Raw genomic sequence first — 22,109 nt, forward strand, 5'->3', positions numbered from 1 at the left:
ACTCTACCAGACAACCGAAGTACATAAAATTATAACATAAAAATACTCACGAAAAATATGAGAGATGATTTGGGCCTAGACTTTTCACTGCTATTCTATTGTACTATAATTAAGTACCTAGTTACAGAATAAGTTTACGGCTGCATTATCATACATAAAACAACAGAAACTTGGTAGTATAGGGGATATCATAAGAATTTAACTTAAACTAACTTTAATTTAAAAGTGGGTCAAAATATGAGTACAAGTTAAAAAAACGGATTATCCAAAAAGCTGTAAGGAATTTCAATTGAGACGATAACAATTTTTGTACAACATTGTTTAATCTAATGAAATAAATATAGTTCAAATCAAACCTCGATTGTTTCAATTTTAATTAATAATAGAAGAAAATGGCCTCGGTTATCAACCAGGGGTGCAGGGGTGAGGTGGAGGTAATATGATAAAAAATATTTCTTTATTCGGTGTCTGGCATTATTGTTTTTTATTCAACTAAATATGGTCTGACAAAGTTAAATTATAAATACTGTGTCAACAATAAACCTAAAAAGTTTGATTCGTCAGACGTGTTTTTGTTTGTGACCCTCATCCCGGGACTATCCCGGGATCCCAGGATTGTCTTCATCCAGTCCCGAAATCCCGGGATCGCAAATAAAGGCCGGGATTGTATTCCCTACTGGCATGTCACACCAAAACAATTTATGTGATTATTGAAATTATACACGTAAAAAGTGTGTGGTCCAGTGCCCAAAAGATCCGCGCCTCAGGTTACACCGCTACAGTGAGGTGGCACCCACCTACTAGGCGCTTTCTACACCTACTAATATGTGCGAATCCCAGGGCGACTGACCATGACCACTCTAACCTGACTAGCTAGAGGCCTTAGTGCCAATTTCTCCATAGTCGGTTAGAGCATAACCAGGTATTAGTGCTTGACTTTTGACACATCTGTCAAGAATTTTATATGGGGATGACATTTAATTTATAAATCAATCCCCGTCGGTTAGATAACCGACTATGGAGAAATTGGGGCTTAGACCATCTTTAGCGTGTGTCACCAACAAGCTGAAAAAGGAGACAGTGTTTTTTTATGTTAAATCTGATTGAGGGTGAGCGGGTACTGTCAATCAAATCAAAATCAAAATCAAAAATTTTCTTTATTAAGTAAATAGTCTTAATCTATATTAAAGTACATCCCTTTTAAGTTCGCAGAACCTGTATTAGGGATGAACGCTCTTTCCCAATAAGTTAATAAACTAATCTACTTAACAAATCAATTTAATAATTAATTTATTAAACAACAAAATAAAATAACAGGCGGAAAAAAAGTTATTCTAATATTTCTAATGTTACAAAAGTGAGGTAGATAAGAATCAAACAAGACCGTTCGATCGTATTTGAGCCATGAATGTACAAAGTAACTATCGAGAAGCTCGAGCAATTCTAGTCCGAATGTCATTACCAGTGCAGGTTAGTTCGGCGTAGCATGTATTCTTATCTACCGGACGATGCGACCACATAAACTATTGACTTAGTGAATTTAGGATCAGATTACAAAATATATGGTATTTGAAAAAATATTTCTTAATTTTAAACCTACATTATTATCTTAAGAATAAACTATTATTTATTTAAATAGCTACCTATAATATACCTATACCTTAAATATAAGTACACATTTATTAGTGTTTACTTTTTTAGACACATAATAATGATTATTTTTAGGATATTGATTATATTATTTTAGAATTTATATTATTTTGATATAATAATAATATATACCTAACTATATTTTTTTTTCAATTCATAAATCATTTTTAAACATTGGATAAATAAAATAAAAATAAGACATATCATTTTTTTGCAGTTATACAAAAAATGTCTTCAGCTTGCTCATATATAATTTTTTTTTTTGGTTTTTTTTATTTTTTTTTAAATGGTTTTTTTTATAATTTATTATTTTTGGATTATTTTGTTACATTACTGAATTTCTACAAATAAGTCTTCAGTTTGCTTATAATTTAATGTTTTCAGCCACTTTGTTACCGTGTTTTTGCATTCTTTTAAGGTCATTGGGTATATGTTTAGGATTCTATTTATTTTATTGTATAATCTTCCAGATTGTGTCACGAATTGCTTTGCGGCAAAAGTTGTTCCAACAGTATCAGTCTTAATAACATTGTAATGGGTTCTTTTACTTAATATAGTTATATCTAACGCGTTATTTTTGTGAACTTTTAATGTGCATTGTAGAATGTATAATTGTCTTACTGTTAAAAGATCTGTGTCTTTATAGATTTTTTCTGTTGAATAAAATTTGCTCTTGCCAAGCATTATTTTCAAGATACTCCTCTGTGCACGTTCAATACTCACAAATTTTGTTTTAAAAGTGCCGCCCCATACGCTTATGCAGTAAAGAAGTAGGGACTGTACTAGGGTTTTGTATATATACCTCATAAGCTGTAGATCACAAACGTTACGGAGTCGTTTAAAAATCCAGATCAATCTCCTAGCGCGTTTTGCTACTATATCTAGCTGAGGGTACCAAGTCAAGTGGCTATCTATAATAACTCCTAAATATTTTGTGGTAGTTACTCTTTCGATTTCAGAGCAAGAACATTCATGATGCATATCACATATATGAGCTTTTATTTTTAAATCAATATTTGGCTGTGAGGAGTTTCGTATGGAAAACGAGATATAATTTGTTTTACCTAAATTGAGTGAAAGTAAATTTATTTTAAGCCATTTCATAACTGTGTTCAATCCCAATTCAGCAACATTAAACGCTTCAGTCCAACTCTTTCCGTAGAATAGTAAGGCTGTAATATAACGTTTTATAGGATAAGACCGCCGAAGATTGTTATGGGTCACACAGATGGCAGAAACTTCACTTATTTATATCTCACATAAAAATGTACAAGAGATCAACTTAAAAGTGTTTATCGCCCAACTTTCGTGATTTATTACTGACGAGAAAAAATCTTATAAAATCCTGCTCCAGCCCACTCTTATAATGAAACATAATTTGCACAATAAACAATGCCGGTTGATTTATTGATATAGACGAAAATTTCGCAAATTATTTTATAAATTGTGTTTCATGACTTTCATGTGATTTATGAATATTTTTGAGGAATGATTGATGTTTTTTTTTTTTAAATTCCGAGTAAAGAATATTGCTGGATCTTTTTTTATTAATAAAAGGTTCAGTAATATTCTATTTGCTAATCCAACTGTAAGTTCTATGCTAATTTTCAACTTTACCTATTCAGTGCTTGATCTGCATAATCACTATCATACATATCTACCTACTAGTACTTAGTAGGTACTTACCAAGCTTCTCAAGTGAATACTAAGTAGGTACCTAAATAGGGCCAGATGCATTCAGCCATATTGCACGTCGCGTGACCGAATAATCAATCAATTATATGCATGTATGTATATCGAATGTAAATCGATTCTCTAAATTACTAACAGGTGCATCGATGCATTCGGAATCGAGGAAGCGGATCATCCAATAACAAACGAATTAACGAATATTTTTGAAATTGGAATCGGAAAGCCTGTAGGCTATTGGCTGGTTTATTTATTAATCTGTGCGTAAGCAACTGGCTGGCTGGATTTGTGAAAAAAAATATGTTTATGTATGTAAAAAACTTCATGAGCTGATTCTTGAGGATATGTTTAAGTATTTTATTTAGTATTTCATTATTTTTTAAAACTCTTGAAGGTTTTCTTTTGTTTGTTACAAATAAATTCGAACGAGAAACGATCTCTAGTATCTGGGTAATCATTGTACTCGTAAACAAAGTACGTAATACATACAGAACAAATAAAAATCTGCAATTCCAACATATAAATTTGAGGGGTGCGATGCGGCGACAATCGATGCGAGACGTATTCAATCTTGATTCGTTCAGATTTCGAGTGGGTACGAATGAGATCTTTGATGTCGAAACTTTTTGCGTTAAAAATACAAGTGTTTGGTAAGGGGATGGTTGGGTTGGGCTACAATAACTCGGCACTTTGATTTGTGATCCAGTATCGGTTCTTTGGAATAATATTTGGCTTTTCTTCTAAAACTTAGGCCATTAAAGCAAAGAAAATGTAATTCAGGATAAACTGAGAACGTCTATAAGACCAAGAACAGTGATAGTGGTAGGTATGTAATGTATAATTAATATTGTATTTAGTAGTGGTAGGTATATTTCGGTGAAAATGTATTTCTAATCACGAAATACGGGCAGAAATTGCCAGACATAGATTTAAGGTGGAACTTAGTTATGCTTTTTCCACAAAAACCTTACAGGCACACACATCCGCACATCCCAATCATAAGAATGTAATTTGCATTAATAAATTACATAGGTACATCCAAAGGTTTTCTGGAAAAGATTGCTATACGTAAGTGATAAGACCGCCTCCGTTGCCCTAATTAAAACTGTATACTTAATCTAAAAAAAAATGTTTTTCTTGGTGTACAAATAAAAAATATAAAGTATATATTTTATCTATCTATCTAAGCTCCAATTTCTCCATAGTCGGTTAGATCGTAACCAGGGAAAGGTTGGTCAATTATACGTCATACGTCACTCATCTCCATATTAAATACTTGACAGATGTGTCAAAAGTCGAGCAATAATCCCTGTTTATGCTCTAACTCACTTCGGCGAAATTGGCACTAAGGACTGATTCGTAGATAGTTCATTAATTTCCCACAGCTCCAACCCTGGGGGTCACTCTAAATCGACGAACGAACGAACGTGTTTAGGGCTCCAAAGTTTCGGAAAAACAAAACTGCAGCGCTTACCACGACCCTATCATGTTGTATTTGGTCGTACATTATAGATTAAGAGAGTGACCCCCCTGTCACTGCCAGCTCTCAATCAAACGGTCCACACCACACGCCGTCAACTCCATATGCTAATGACGTCACAAAGTGGGCTTAAAACAATGATATGGAGTGTGAAGTAGTGAGAGCCCAGCGGGGGTCGCGGGGGTCGCGGGGGGGCACGGGGAGTCAGCGGGGGGGGGCACGGGGAGTCAGCGGGGGGTGGCGCGTGCGCATCGAGAGATTTACATGCGTAGTAGTGAAGTGGAAATGACTTCTACGTGTCTAGAAATAGTCATATAAGTAGGTGGTTCATTATACGAGGAAAGAAAAGGTTCCAGTGACAATAGCAGTAATGGCACCCTACAACTACTGTACACTGGAACTTTTTCATTGCTCGTGAGTATATTTTTAATGACTTGAATATTTCACCTGAGACTCTTCGGATGTACTTACAAACTTTTGCATTATAGGTAGATTTCGTTAACCTTTTATCAAGTAAATAAGTGCGAGAATAACTACTTCGTCATAAATTAATGATTTACTGCACCCTTATATCGTCATAGATTTATATATTCATTATATTTGTATATATATGTAGGTATTTGGAATATGTATTTTATAGATATGTATTTGGAAAATTTACGCATAAAATACTTGTGTTTTTTACAAAATAATTCGATTTAATGAACAATAATCTTAAGAAATATGATACCGTGTTATTTATAACAATACCCTATTACAGATATCAAAATAACAAACCATTTCCACAACTTTTTTCCTCCTAATAACATAACGAGCTTAAATAAAAAGGTCTTGTTAATAAAAATTAATGAAAAAACTGCCCATATCAAGTGTTGACACGTGGCGCAGGGTGCGTTTGTATGGAGTTTTGTATGGGAGTTTGTATGAGACGTCTGCTGCGTAATGGGTGACGCGTGCGGGAGTGCTCGCTTGTATGAAGCTTCGAGAGGGGGCGGAAAATGTGGGTTCAGGGGTAAAGAAACTCAGTTTTACCTTTACCTAGCACCGTGGCATTGTACACCCGAGTCCGCGTTGTTCTATGTGGCATTGCGACTAGAAGGGTCAGTCACTACTGCCCTATTTTGAGAAGCTACAAACAAGAACAACGATTTAAAAGTAACTTTGAAAAAATTGCCACAAAATAGTAAATTCTGTAGGTGCTAGGTTCTAAATAAATGTCTAAATTATAAGTTATTATGGTACAGTTTGGTCCAAACAACTTGATAGATCCTGAAGTTGGCTGTCATTGCACTTTTAAATTCTCAAACTAACCAACTGCCAATCTTTGAAATATTGAATAGGCGGATTGTTAGTGTGACAAAGCACAAAAGTGTATTCGCATCATAATCACGAAGTTGTTTGAATCGATACGAGCTTAGAACATAGTTTTTTTTAAGTAGGCATATCTATTTTTTCAATAAGTTGCGGTTGTTGATACTAACGGGATACACGTGTCATCTTCAAGCACTATATTGAAACCACCCTTAATAAAACCCTATGGCTTTTATATCTAGGAACGTAAAGACCATTTTATAACTTCCATATATTTATCAACTTCATATATATGAATGTAATAAATGCCGTGATCCTTTATTCCCTTGATATAAAGGCTACTTTAGCTCGATCTCCCTTCGATAAGGTACTCAAACATTCACACGTGTTGATACTTTTAGTCAAGAGATGGCGCACGTTTCTTTTGATAGAATTATCATAATTAATACGTTGATTAATTAAATTTCCATGTTTAGAAGTCATGTTGAAGTATGAAACGGATAGTTTTATTAAATAGGGTTTGTTATGATTGTAAAAAGTGGTGCTGTAATTTTTGTGAGAACTATTTTCGTATCTTTAATAATTAAATCTACCATCAAACGATTAGTAAGTAGAAAGGCATACAGAAATTCACAAAGGATAGTCATTGTGAAAACTTTAGTTATAAATATGGCATTGACAAATTCGGAATAAACTTTTGGCCTCTCCATAGTCTCCATACAAAGTGCTACCAAAAAGCTGGTACGAAAGCTACTGAAAAAGTACAACTGCGAAAATCACCAAATTACTCCTAAACGGAAAACGCCTTCTGCAACATTGAAGTACCTACATTACATCAATAGAGAACAGAGCATCAGGATATTACCAACTAAAAACTATTTTGTTATTTTTTTATTAAATCTTTGAAAAAATTGGGTTTCTTTGGTGTTTTCATTTTGTGAGTGGAACTGTTTCCTTGCCCGTGAGTATATTAACATTAATTTCATAAAATTGAGGAATTCGAACAAACATTGAAAGATATTCATAATTTTTTATACGTATGATATTCAATACGTGTCCAAAAATGAAGAAGAGCTTTTCCTTATTAATGGTTATAATTACAAATAAATTCAACTCAATAATACCTATAATTACACACGAATTTATGCCATCAATAAATATCTAGTCCCTATGATATACTTAGCAGTTGAGAGTTGTATAACCACGTTATAAGTAGTGCTTTTGGTCAACCAGTTCGAATCCTGTCATTAGCCATATTAGATTTGTGGCCGATATGACGATAGGGATGAGATGAGATGTAGAGAAGTTCCAGTGACGTAACTGTTTACGATTTCAAAAACACATTCTGAGGATTATTTGACACCATTTTATAATAATCGTAATATTATCCTAAAGAATAACGATTAATATCGTAATCGTTATCGCCGATTCGTTGCTTTCCTAATTTGTTTGTTTTTCGTACGTGCTTAGACACCATATTTGTCATTTTTCGTATTTATAATGTTAAACTTAGATAAATGCTCTAAAAGGTAATCCCACATATCCCACTATTATGTAGTCTGAGCCTATCTGAAACCTAGTTAAACATTGTGAGATATGGCGTTTCGACTTTCTCCGTGTTCGGCATCATAAGGGTCACAGTGTCAGTTAAATAAAGTCCATTTTTTCTCTCCACCTTTAGTTTGCAAGGTGCGGGTGCCTATATAAATAGAGTGAGTCGCCCGCGCGCCTCAGTTGGTTTTTGATTTTTGAAGTGAACACTTCGGCAAAATGGCTCAATGTCCACGGTTCTCGTCGGCTTCGCTCCGAACGGGGAAAAATATAATATTGAATTTGCGGAGTCCTCGCTGCCGGGAGCAGCGTGATGCGGACCAGGCGGCGCGGGGCGCGGCCACCGCGACACGTGGCGTCGGGGAGCGGGACCTGCCGGCTGCTGCGCACGCAGCCATTGCTGAGGATTTCGCAACGAAGGTTTGAGTTGATAAGCCGTGAGTAAAATGCTATTATTTACTGCTTTTAAAAGCTCAGCCACTGGTCATAATGCTCCGGCGCTTGGGGTTTTTATCCCACGCAGTAGGGTCCGATTCAATAGTCGTGGTGATGATTGATCACATATTCCGGTCCTACTAGTGGCGCTTGAGCTAGATACTTACATTAATGACCGCTTTAAGTAAAGCATATGTTAATTTTATACAGGAAAAAATAATAAAAATATATTTTTCTACCCTCAATTTCTAATATTTTTAGAAAACAGTTGATAAAAACTTTGCTATTACAATAATGCACTTGATTATAGCTTATGTAAGGCTTTACAAACAGGAGGTTTCCAGGACCGTCATAGGATTTTTTACAGGAAGCACGTGGCTCCGAGTTTCAGTATGTTGGGACATTGTGGCATGTGCGGCAAGTAATGTGATCCGCCGGTACCTACCCGCTGAAGGGTAGGCAGGCCGATTCGGTGAAATTGAAGTTTCGTGTAACCTGCACCCGGCCCTGTGCTCCCGCGCTGGCCGCCGTCTCGTGCCACCTGCATCGCAGCGTACACCCGGCCCTGCGCTCCTGCCCTGGCCACCGGTTCGTGCCACCTGCATCGCAGCATACACCCGGCCCTGTGCTCCTGCGCTGGCCGCCGTCTCGTGCCACCTGCATCGCAGCGTACACCCGGTCCTGGCCCTGGCCACCGGTTTGTGGTACCTGCATCGCTGCATAGACCCAGCCATGCACTCCTGCCCTGGCGGCTGTACACCCGGTCCTGGCCCTGGCCACCGTTTTGTGCAACCTGCATCGCAGCGTACACCCGGTCCTGGCCCTGGCCACCGGTTTGTGCTACCTGCATCGCTGCATAGACCCAGCCATGTACTCCTGCCCTGGCGGCTGTGTTGTCCCACCTGCATCGCTGCGCACACCTGGCACTCCTGTTCTGGTTGCCAGATCCAAACGCCCCCTGTCTGGGAAGAGATTTTATGCTCAGCGGAACCGCCTGCACTATTGCTAGCACGGTCATCATCATCATCAGCCATCATTATGAGTGACTTATTTAGAAGGTATCGAGTAACGTGCGCTATTCATCAGTGATTTAGGCATATGCGGACGAACGTTTACTGCCAAGGTTGGTCATGTTAGCCATACAAGGGCACACCAACGAAGCCTGAGTAACCACCTGCAGTCGCCGTAGCCGCATCGGCATGGATGACGACAAATCGGGTAACGTGCACCGCTTCTAAAAGTGTTATAGCACTTCAATTTGTGTCCGCTGAGGTAGGGTATTCTATTAAAGCAGCTTTCTTCTGAACTACCCAAAGTGACCTGTAGACTGCTCCTGGGGATAGTTGTGCAATCAATTTTTTATTTCGATGTCTCTGCTGAAGAAACTGTATAATGCAGCTTTTGTTCTAAACTGCCTAAAGATCATTGGACTGCTCATGGGAATGGTGACGCACGGTAAGTACAGGAGCGTTACTCTATACTGATGAGAAACGAACGAACGAGAGCTGTCGTGCAATCGGCACGTTTAATACATACAAACAGATAGAGCGGCTCGCGCCGCAGTGCACTGAAAGTTCGTTTTTCGTCATATAAAGTGACCCCCCAGACACTATCTTAAGTGTCATGACACATCGGCAGATTCCAGCTTTGAGTCTTTTCTTTTCTCGGCTGTGAGCAAAGTGAATCCCACCGGCGAGTGTTCAACCTAAAAGCACTGAGCTAATTCCTGATTTCGTGAAAGTCGCTGTTGCTATACCATACCGCTTCACAAGTTACCGAATTTATTATGATCCTCCTGTGTCCAATCCTGTCGGGTGATCATGATCGGAGTGTCATCGCGGTTTCTGAGTGGCACCATATTAGCTGTCTTCCTTATGTCCCAGTGGATTGTGAGTGTATCCGAGTATCCGAGCTCTTTGTTGAAAAATGCGTGAACCTCCTACGCAGCAGCTGTCTACTACGAGTAGTTGTGTATCGAATAAATCGAGTAACGGTGCTCTTGCACGAGACGACTACCTTTTGGTAAAATTATAACTTCCACTATTCTGGGAACATGCATATACCTACTGTGTACTGTGTATCACATCACGTGTAGCCGCAGCCCTACTCAATGTACGGGGCTAGATAATAAACAATGGCAGTCGTCATTAAATTTCTATGAATTTCGAAGGTCATCATTTGGAGCACAATCCAAAGGGTGAAAGTACCTATTCATGCCTAAACGGCTTCTCTAATGAAAATGTATTTTTAATTCGATTCTGGCGCAAACGTTTCATAACTATTTTTCAACGCTGTATCTGCTGAAACTACTTAGACTGACTGGTTAAGATGCAGACGTGCCGTTTTCACAATTCCATTTTGAGTAATCCTCAACTGTTTTATGGATCTTTCAGTTAGTTACGTAACTAGTTACCAAGTAAAAAATTACTTGTGTCATGCTCGTACTCGCATCTCATTTAGGAGCTCTCTGGCCTCTAGCTGAAGGCTAGAACTGGTATATATATCTACTAAGCTAGTACAGAGCTATAACCGGGCAGCGGTGACGTGGTAGCTGCTTGATTTATTAGTTTGCTGAAAACTTTCTAAATAAGTAATAATTATTAGTCATAATATTAACTCTTCGCAGTTCTTTCAGAATGCAATACCAGGTCGCTGGAGTAGGTAACCTTCCTTAGCTGGACAACAAAAACAACAGCCTTTTGTTTTAATGAATGTCACAGTTATTCGCTGTTCCACTCTCATATCGATGTCCAAGGAATTTTTCTTAAGGGTATAGCTAACTACCTAAGTTTACCTATAGATAGCCGCAAGCTATCTGCTGTTGGCGAACTGTCAGTTCTCAGGCTCGAGGTGGCTCGTCCAACTGTCCATGTTCCCGCCACCGTGATTGTTGCTTCCACAGATTAGAGAGTCTATGTTGGCTGTCGTTGCATCAGGTACAACTAACATCTTTACGTACCATCTTTATTTAATCGAGCTATTTTGTTTTATCTAGGTTGACTTAATGGTTTTAAAATCGAACCTACAACAATGTAAGTAGGTACCTACCTACGTACCTTTGAAGTTGCAACAAGGCGAAGCCTTAAGGTTTTGGCCGAGACCTGCCCTTAGTATTGACGAACATACCTAAAGGTGACCTTGTTAATGTTTTTCATATGAAGTACTGAACATTTTACTTATCCTGGTGGCATGACTGATCATTTACTTACCCAGTTAAGACATGTTAGCCGGGTTTCATTTATCAACTATTATAATTGTTATTGTTGTGTTAATCAATCTTTATTAATTGATGTCATCTACCAAGGAATGCTGCCAGAGCTCGTAATATTCACACATGATGATACAGAATGATAGTAGCCCACAAAATCGGTGCAAAGGCTTATAAAATAACTTTCCTTCCTAGTAGGACTGCACAGGAACTCGTTAACCGCCGAGTTAGTTAGAATACAAAATTAGACTGTGAATGTGACCTGCATCATGTTTTGAAAAACTGAATACTTAGTTATCCGCCAGTGTCACAGCCTTCATCTAATCTTTTCCAGTAGCTGATGAGGCTGAGATATTTAGTAAAATTATCTTCCCTTCAAGCACCACTCCTCGTTCCAAGGACTAGATGCCGCGCCAGGTGTTGCAGGCCGTGTCGTCGTACAGGACTGACTGAGCAGGTCCTCGAGGCTCCAGGGTCGGCTGCTGCATTTCTGAGGTCAGTCCAGAATTACATACCCTAGTCAGCATGTGCTGACCTGAGCCCCAGCGGCCTGGATCGATATTCTACATTTTACAACTTTTAAATATTGTTGCAAAGTATTTCACTGGTTCCATCCATTCGGCTAGTGTATGTTAAAAATATTGCCTTGACAATAACAAGATTTTGATCAATAATTACTTATAAGTATTGCTTTCGAAGAGGCACTGTATGTATCCATATGTATAAATACCTACCTATATGTATAGGTACATACCTTCCATAACTTTCTGACAAGTCAGGAATAATAAGGAAGTACTTAAGTCTTATGTATAGATATATACCTTTCTTTTTAGTATATCTATTACCTAGAAATCTATGCATTATAAATTTATAGATTCAAATATTTATCTACTGATACACTCATCAGTAGCTTATGGGTCACAGTTGGTTTTCTCTCCACCATGCGATAATAAACACATCTCACAATGTTTAACTAGGTTTCAGATAGGCTCAGACTACATAATAGACGCATTTTTCCTGAAATAAAAATGACATATTATGTATCTAGCCTATCTGAAACCTAGTCATTTCTGCATGGTGATATTACAACTGAGGCGCGCGGGCGACTCACTCTATTTATATAGGCACCCGCACCTTGCAAACTAAAGGTGGAGAGAAAAAATGGACTTTATTTAACTGACACTGTGACCCTTATGATGCCGAACACGGAGAAAGTCGAAACGCCATATCTCACAATGTTTAACTAGGTTTCAGATAGGCTAGATACATAATATGTCATTTTTATTTCAGGAAAAATGCGTCTATTATAAAAATAAATAATAATTCAAAAGTGTTTTTTAATAAAAAATACTTTCATGGTGCACTATAAACAGTATTCTATTCTAACATAAGCCACTATACCTCCGCTACACCGAGGGCGGCGCTGGTAGTGAATATAAAAAACTTGGGGTCTCATAATTATAGTTTGTGCCCGTAATGGAGGGCTCGGTGACGACTCGAGGGCTGTTCTGTGTTTAGAGGTTTTAACCACCGACGACAATGAGGGATGTTGTAAGTTGGACTTCTGTTTGGCTGTATGTGATGTGTGTGTTTGATGAAAGTAATAGTTTTGTAGTATCACATAATTGCTTCTATATTAATTGATGCAAATGAAATGATAATGTAGATTTATCATCTGGATCTCTGTCTGGATCAGCTGGATCAGCACTATGGATACCATCGTTTATATTAGCTGAAGGTCTAGTACGGGGCGCATTTAAGACGTGATAAGAGTTTTTCATCGCGCTCACTCACATCGCGCAGCCTCAAGAGCGACGGAGAACTCTTGTCACGTCTGAATAGGACGGCAGAATGGCGTAGTGGTTAGTGACCCTGACTACTGAGCCGATGGTCCCGGGTTCGATTCCCGGCTGGGGCAGATATTTGTTTTTAAACACAGATATTTGTTCTCGGGTCTTGGATGTGCCCGTAAAATGGCAATAGGCCCGCCCCCTATTACATTGGGACTAACATAACACTCTGGCGAAAAGTGGGTGCAGCAATGCACCTCTGCCTACCCCACAAGGGAGTACATTAGTACAAGGCGTGAGTGCGTGTTTTTTTTTTTTTTGTCTTAATAGCGACCTGTGCTAAAGGGTCTGGTGGCCCTAAAAACATTTAACCTCGCATCTATACCGCTGGGGGTCACTCTAACTTACGAAAAACGAAGAAGACTACTGCGCTAACCACGTCTCTGTCTCGCTCCATTAGACTTACCGATGGCATAAAAGCTTTTTAAAGTTCTATTCTATTCTATTCTATTATCTGTGGGGAAGTAGGTAAGTACCTGCATCTGGGTCTCTCGAATGAAACCTTTGTGCATGCCCCTAACCTCACCGCACCGCTCTTAAAACTAATTTTAAAAGCTCTCGTCCGTTAGTTTTAAAAAGCTAGAGTAAATACAATACAATAGACTTTAGTTGCGCCAAAAGGAGGCCTTATTGCTTATATCTCTACCAGACCATGGCTGGAAGAGAGTGAGTTTAAAAATGATTGTGAGGTAGTTGTGGTGCATGTAGATATACTAACCATTTTGTTTTGATCCGCTCCCTTCGGTTCCGTCGTGACGGCCGCGGGGCCTGGCTTACGTTCAGACGCTCGCATCCAACAAATGAGATAGTTAGGCCATACCATACGATACACATGACACGACACAAAGCTAGTAAGTACAGCTGTTTCGCAGTAAACGCAAGGAGTTTCGGTTGAGAAGCTAAAGTCTGTTTTTTAAGCTCAGATGGTAAATGGAAAATCGATTGTCTCGTGAGTGACGTAAGTACTCTTATCGTTCTATTGGCGCGACAATCGATTGTTGATGAACCGTTCAGAATCTGTCAAATTTTGAATCTGAGATTAAAAAAAAGACTTTAAGTACTTTCCTACGTTAAAAAAAACTTGGATATAATTAGTTTACTTTCTATATGGGTATATAATGTTGTGCGGATTATGTCATTTGGAGTGGCTTACATCGAACGTGTCTGAGCAAAAGAGCTATAGATATAATATTGATAAATTTTAGGTGCAGTTGCCCTTAGAATATTATCTTATTCCAGATTTTTCAGGGTTTGAAGTTTTCAGTAATTTCAGCTTTTTACTCATGAAACAATGTCGGGAAGTAGATTTTATGAGTCTTAAATTTCTCAAATTTACTAGGTAGTATACTATAAACCATAATTAATTACTTATTATGGTTATACTTTTCAGAAAAAGCAAAGGAGGATGTATACTCACGTATGGCCAAGGATGCGTAATGCGTATGCTTATGGCTTAGTTCCTTACCTTTACGACCCTTTTCTGGTAAATACAAAACACAAAAACAAAACCCTTACAAAACAGTAATTAATCAACAAAGATCTCAAAGGATTCCTTAAAAGATATAAAATAATAACAGTGTTTGGAGATATGGTGCGGAACTTTTTGGTGAAACAAGAAGGCTCAAAGCGGCCTGTGTTATTATTCCTCGGCCGGGCGCGGGGCGGCGCTGAAAAATGAAAGTAAATGATAAACAGGTCTTTCTTTGTGCTCTGTGGACTACGGGCCCATTATACAGCCATATGTATCTACAGGGTGATGCAATAGTTGTGTAGTAAACCTAAAAATTTAGTTAATTATCAAGTGACTTTTTAGTTTTTCCTGCTTTCATATACTTATCTTTTTTTGCACCTTTTCACCTTTTTACTTGTACCTCCTGTAGGTTGGCTGGTAGAAAATGCTTTTAGCATTAAGTCCACCTTTTGTACACTTATATCTCATATTTGTGCAATACAGTATTAAATAAATTAAAAAAAAATCGTAAATACAAAAGATGTTCAGAGTGATCCTCTACACCTATAAGGCACCTTTTGGAATATTTTATACCACTTTTACAATATTCTGAATGTGCATAATTATATGCTATATATTTTTTTATAATTATATGAATAGGCATTTGGAAATCTACCTATATACTACTTACATTAACGATTCAAACACCATTCGTTTTTTTTAAATCTTTTTTTCCATGTTTGGTACCTAGTACGGGTACTTATCTAGGCCTGACTGGCAATGAAAAAGTACTGCCGTAATGCCAAAGTATGTTTATGAGGTTTTTGGTACTTATTGTAAGTATATTTAATATTTTCATACCTCCTCCATCTTCCTTCATCTATTTGATTGCTTTTTCAGAAAAACTCTGGCTACAGTTTTACAAAAACGAAAATTCCTTCTCAACTCTCTAATAACAGACTATTATGGCGGAATGTTGAAAAACACAAGATTATTTCATACTTCGCGTGACAAGTAAATGTCCACTATGCTGTTTCCTTTGCTGCATACATTAAAAACGGACAAGAGGGTCTGAAAATAAGCAAGATGGTTCCATAGCTGTATTCCAGATTCGTCAATCCAATGAACCGTCTAAAGAAAAATTAAGGTACTTATTATATCCATGAATTACGAATAGTCCAAACAACAAAGTATATACAGCCTGGGAAGGTTGTATAGAAACGGAACAATACATTTTTTGTGCTGGCTCTACTCACTCCCATTGGAATATTGGGAAAGCTATTTGCCATATACTGAGGCCATTTATTAAGAAAATTGGTGCCCTATTAATTTCCACTCTATCTTTCCAGACTGTTCTTTCATCAGTTTTCACAATGACAGTTACAAGACGGATCCCCACAACTCTCCCGCCATTTCCTTCGCCGTTCGAAAAACAAAATTCAAACAAGAGCACCAGCCACAGCTGCGAGGAGGTTGCAACAAAGCGGTTGCAACAGGAGGGTTACTCTATACTGACAAAAACAAACGAACGAAGCGCTATCGTGCAATCGGCACGTTTACTATGACGTTCGTGGTGTGGAGTGACCCCCAGAGCGGTGCGTACCGTGATGACCCGCGGCGCGCAACCGTACGCCACGAGTGCCGCCATAGAGTATATTATAGCTGGTTGCCGCCGACATGTGCGGAGCTGGCTGGAAATAATGCCGCGTGATTGATTCGAATTTTGAATCTGTTTTTGTCTTTTTGAACATTTTACCGTAATTATAGAATGTAGGTACGTTTGAACTGAAATGGGAAATCTTTACGTGACATTGGTTGATACAGTTCAACTTAAAGTCATAAAAATAAAGAGTGCGATTTAAGACTTTTTATCATTACTTATCATTAATATAAATAATTGTATTTACTCACATTTACATACGTTTTCAAAATAAAATACCGATTAGTATTATAGATTGTTAAAGGATTTGTGCTTAAATAAATATAATAGATCTTTAAGACAGCTTTGTACCATTTATGACATCTTCCGTCCCCTCAGAAGTATGCAGCTCATAAAAAACGACAGGCCGGATGCCATGTATTGGTAGATTTTGGAACTTTTAAACGTCAAAAGATAATCTCCCATTAATTAGGATCCACTTCCGTTTTCAGGATTTTATAGTATTTCTGTACATACGTAGCAAATAGCCAGTTCCGTGTTGAAGGTAAATAAACGGCAGAATCACAAGAATATTACGTAAAGTTTGGTCCATCCATCCAAAACATGTCTGGAATAGATTGCTATAAGACCACTTTTTGTACCTTAATGAAGCTTTAATGTAAAACTGTTATTTATTCCTTGGTGTACAAGAAAAGAGTACTCTCTATCTATATAGTCTTATCCCGTAGTAAGCACGGCGACCACAGTAACCGTGGGCGGGGTTTGAATGGCAGGTGTATGATGAAACGAAATACTCTTAGAGAAATGATCGAGTACTAAATTATATTGTTCTCCGTATCGCCTTGAACCCAGCGCTGCTCGCTACTTATCTATTCATCTGAGACCAGCTGAGTCTGTTGCCATTTGCCTCAGATCCATTATGTGTAGATATACCTACTAAGGTGTTACTCTATTAAAAGGTTTAGATTAAGTTGTAAGGTAAGGTTTAAGTACATCTTTAAAGTGTAAAATTTCGTCTGTGGCAATAAAGTATATTTTCTTTCTTTCTTTCTTTCCATCTAAGGGCCTGGATGGTTACTCTATACAGACGAAAACGGAACGAACGTGCAATCTGCATGTTTAAAAGACCGAGATAGAGTCGTGGCTCAGCATCAGCAGTGCTCCAAAACTTCGTTTATCCTCTTATAGAGTGACCCCCCTGATTCCACTATTATCTTCGAATTTCAATATCCAACCTGTTCTTTGAGTAGGTATTTTTTACTGTTGTGGTTCTGTCGTACGAGAAATCGCTAGTTTATTCGTTCGTTTTAGGTAGGCAATTAATTGACCTTAACCTCATCATTAGAGTATGAAAACTAAAAAACACTGACGATGAGTTCCAAATTGGTCGTACTACTATTCTCAGTTGTCTTGGGACGGCAGATACCTAGGTTATTCATTCAAAACAAATTAAATTTTCGAGGATTCCATTTTAGTAAAGTACTTATTTATAAAATATACAGGTATAAAGTAACTTTTATTAACTTTATGTTCAGAAAAACATACTCATTTCTCATTTGCAATACAAACTGCGTACACTGATGTTAATAACCACAAACCCGCACGTCAAAAAACATCTAAAACATCATAATTAGAAAACAACAAAAACAAACAAATGTCTAAACTTTGTGAGATGGATGAGGTGTTTCATGAGACCGACATTTTTCATAGGGGATTCAAAACCACCCTAAAAGTTTACTTTAATCATTGTAAAAAAACAAAGTACCTGATACATAATAATTTAAATTATTTTTAAATTGTAGCGTTCAATCTTATGCAAAAGATGATGAAAGGCAAAAGTAGTTTCAGCATATTTATTTACTTATAGGGATTTATATCATTGACAGCGTATTCTTGTATGATGTAGACTTTATTAACTACAAATGCAAAAACTTTTGCATAATACTTATAATTATTTGCGTGTAAGTACAGTTGTATTAATTTATTCACCCTATTGCAACTAAAACCACACCATGTTTTAAACACGCCTACGATAAAGAACTCATTTATACGGCGAATTAACTACGAAACGGACCGTAAAAAAACTCTATAAATAAGCGGAAAGAAAAAACAATTTGAACAAATGTCACTGGCTGAATGCGGTGTAATTGAGCTGTCAACTTTCGGAGGGAAAAGAATTGTAGCGTTCGGAAACCAAGATTCGTTATAATAGGCATCCTTTTGTTTTAATTAAACTTATTGTTTTTGAAGCAACTTCTTGGCAAATGGAATTATAATTTAATGGATTTCGAGATGAATGAGCGTGGTAATTAATAAATATCAACGCAATATCGTAAATTTTATTTATTGTTTTGAATCTTTTAAAACGGATTCGTTTTAATAACAAAGCATTTATGAATATTGCTTGTACAAATTTGTAGGTTATCTAATACCTATGTTTCCACAGTTGACTAGGACCTAGCTTTCCACAGGTTGAATCGAGTTTTTTTACAAGAATCACATTTGTAAAACTAAAAGGGCAGTCATTTAAGTTTTGTGTGGTCTATTAACTTTCCATTTAAATGAAGCTATCGTAGATACTAAACGAACGCACCCCAAGAGGGGCCGAACTCATTTCTCGCCCAATTTGTGGTTGATTAAAAACAAATTTTCTGTCAGAATGCTCGCGCGGTTTTAAAAACGATAGTGATGCCCTCTCTAGACTTGTCATGCCCAGGGAAGTTATGATAGTTTTCGGAAACGAAACGATAATGTATATCTTTTCATCTGTTAAATGCTTTGATAAGCATAAGAAACGTCTCGACAAATACAATACAATACAATACAATCCTCTTTATTTGCACCAAAAAAAAAACAGAATCAATACAAAGTAAAACTTAAAAATAACAACAGTACAAAAAGGCGGCCTTATTGCTTATAGCAATCTCTACCAGACAACATTTGGATGGAAGAGAGTTATATAAATTAAAAAATAGGATTAGAGGTAGTTGTGGTGCAAGAGTATAATACACTACATATACTAAATAAACAAAATAAATAAAATAAAAATAAGTAACAACTTACTTTCCAAGTGAGTTTTTATTTTGATTTTGAACTTAAAACTTGGTTTTAATGTAAAAAATAGTATGTCGAAAGTATACAACTTCTGTAACTGTAGATATGTGGGTATACATTTTCTGACATTTATAATTACTATAAAATTTGACTTAAAATTATCCTATTATTAGACCTTATTAAAGCGGTTGCAATCTTGCAATGTAATTGTTATCGAAAATTAAATTATAGGTACTACAAATAATTTAAAATTGTACAGGGTGCTTAATACAAAAGTGGAAGCATGAAGAAGTTATTTGACTAGGAAACCAAAAGTTTTTTTTTTATTTGCTTATTTTAAAAGACGAATTTCAACAACTAAGTTACAGATTCTGAATAAGTCCTCTCGTCACAACACAACACTATCTTCGCAAGACTGCATCTCCATATTAAACACTCCCTCTTTGATGTCCCTGCAAGGGGTTGACAGTTCTAATACTCACATACACGCGCAGTGCACAACCCTCCAAGTTTACCGACTGCTGCAACGAGTGCGATGGAGCTCGTTGATTTGGATTGTCGATCTTTCTTTTTTTTTTTTCTTGATTTTAATACACTGGCGAGCAATAAAAAAGTTCCAATAAGTAAAATTACTCCTAAACGGAAAAGACTAGTTCAATGACGCCGTCTCCAATATTGAAGTACTTTTATATGCTGATATATCAGAATTTATTACCAACAAAAAACGTGAATATTTTGAATAAATTCTAAATTAAATGTGAACAGCAGATTTTTTAAAATAATTAATATTTGGCCGTATTAATTACTCATATGAGTATGAAAGTTGCTAAGTATATCCGGCAAATCGCCTGCCTTTGAGATTGTATACAGAGTGTTGCAAAAGTAGTACTTACTTACCTATATACATATACTAAGCAGATAGGGGGTGGGGTGACTCACAGGTCGTTGTGATTGACAATGATCCTAAAAAAATATTCTCCATAGTAAAAAGTCCCTTCTCCCCTACCAGACTCTTTTTTAACACCCTGTAGAGTACTCACCTATGTCCAGTTCACAATACAGGTTGTACAGTAGGTACATGAGTAGTTGCATTAATGGGCGAGGCGGGAGGCGGGGCGAGCCTTACCGATGCACTTAGTAATGTAATGTTGTGTCTTATGTACGGAGCAGCCGTCGAACTGCCATTAAGCATTTACTTGTACATTACATACATAGTAGTACGGTGGCCTGCGCCTAAAAGTATACAGGCGGAGTTTTTAAAATCGATCCCTGATGATGAAGGGACCAGCTTCATCTGTTATAAATCCGGGGACGTGTTGTGTGTGATGTGTGTAGCAGTGGTGTTTATGTGGATGTGCTTGAACACCATGTGAGCTTAAGATCGTTATTTTAAAAACTCCGCCTGTATACTTTTAGGCGCAGGCCACCGTACATAAATTAAAAACTTAAGGTTCCCGTGGTATTTATACATACATATCTAACATACATGTTATTTCAAAATTGGTGTATTAAGCTGAAAGGGGGTGACTCAGGGGGTCATTGGGAACAAAAGGCTTGGTATAAGGAGCACTTTTATAAAGAAACGAAAGATATATTATTTCCATATAATCTATTTATATATTGGCATTCGTTTTTTTGCCAATAAGCTGAAGTTTAAAGTTAGCTTTACACGTAGAGTTCTAAGAAAAACGAGCCTTATGTAGTTCACTAAGAGATAGTGAATTAAGGCTGACTATAAAGATGAGTTGATATACACACAAAGGGAACACACCTGCTGCAGAATATTTAATTAATTTCAAGTAAAACTACACCTCTTTATTGGTAAAATAATTGTAATTAATTTAAGTACAAATTTATTCCGATACACGGCCATTTATGGACACTTAACTGTTATTTAATTCAAACTTAATGAAATTTTCTTTTGTTATAATGTAAATCGTAATGGGCATGTATGAGCATATTATTATGTTTTACAAGTAGATAACAAAAAAAACTATAAAAATATATATTCTGATAGATGTTATTGTACACCAGAGAGTCTATGACAATTGTAATAATTTTATTTGAGTTCTTTAAAGTTTGCAAATATTTAACTTTACGACATTTGCAAGTTTGCAACAAACAAATGCTCACGACTGTAATCCTCAAAGGGGTAGTCAGGTGACTCGCTTTTCATTGTACTTTTCTACTTAAATCTGGTACAAACCGTATCGCCGTTTTTGAAAGAGTACTATGGGTCTACACATCTAGAATCTCGATCCACCTTTGTTGTTTCTACAAATTATTAAATTACAAAAATCTGAAAGTACTCGTCTGCTTCAAGTTGTAAAAACAATTAGGCGGACAATTCCAACCATTACATCTCTTTACGAGCCCCCGCCCCCCACAGTAGGTGTAGCAGGAAACAATTTTACCAGAATAAAAACCGCCATAAATTATAAAACAACAGTTTTGTTGCTCTTTGAAACAATAAACCTCCTTTGCGCGCGCCGACTGAAATAACCCGGGAACAATACAAGAATAATATTACAAAATACTTTAATTTCATGGCCGTGAAAACACATGTAGGTATGAAGGGGTTATTCTAGCATACGTGCTCTCTCAGCCTTCCATAGTCCACTGTGGGACATAGGCCTCTCCTAACGATCGCCACCCCAAACGGTCACCCGCCATCTGCATTCAGCGGCATCCCGCTTCATTCTTGCATACGTAAATGGAAGTTTCGGAGCGCTGCCGCTGCTGAGATAGCCACGACTCTAGAAATGTACCGA

This window comes from Plutella xylostella, chromosome 20 (assembly GCF_932276165.1).
Source record: "Plutella xylostella chromosome 20, ilPluXylo3.1, whole genome shotgun sequence".
Lineage (NCBI taxonomy): Eukaryota > Metazoa > Arthropoda > Insecta > Lepidoptera > Plutellidae > Plutella > Plutella xylostella.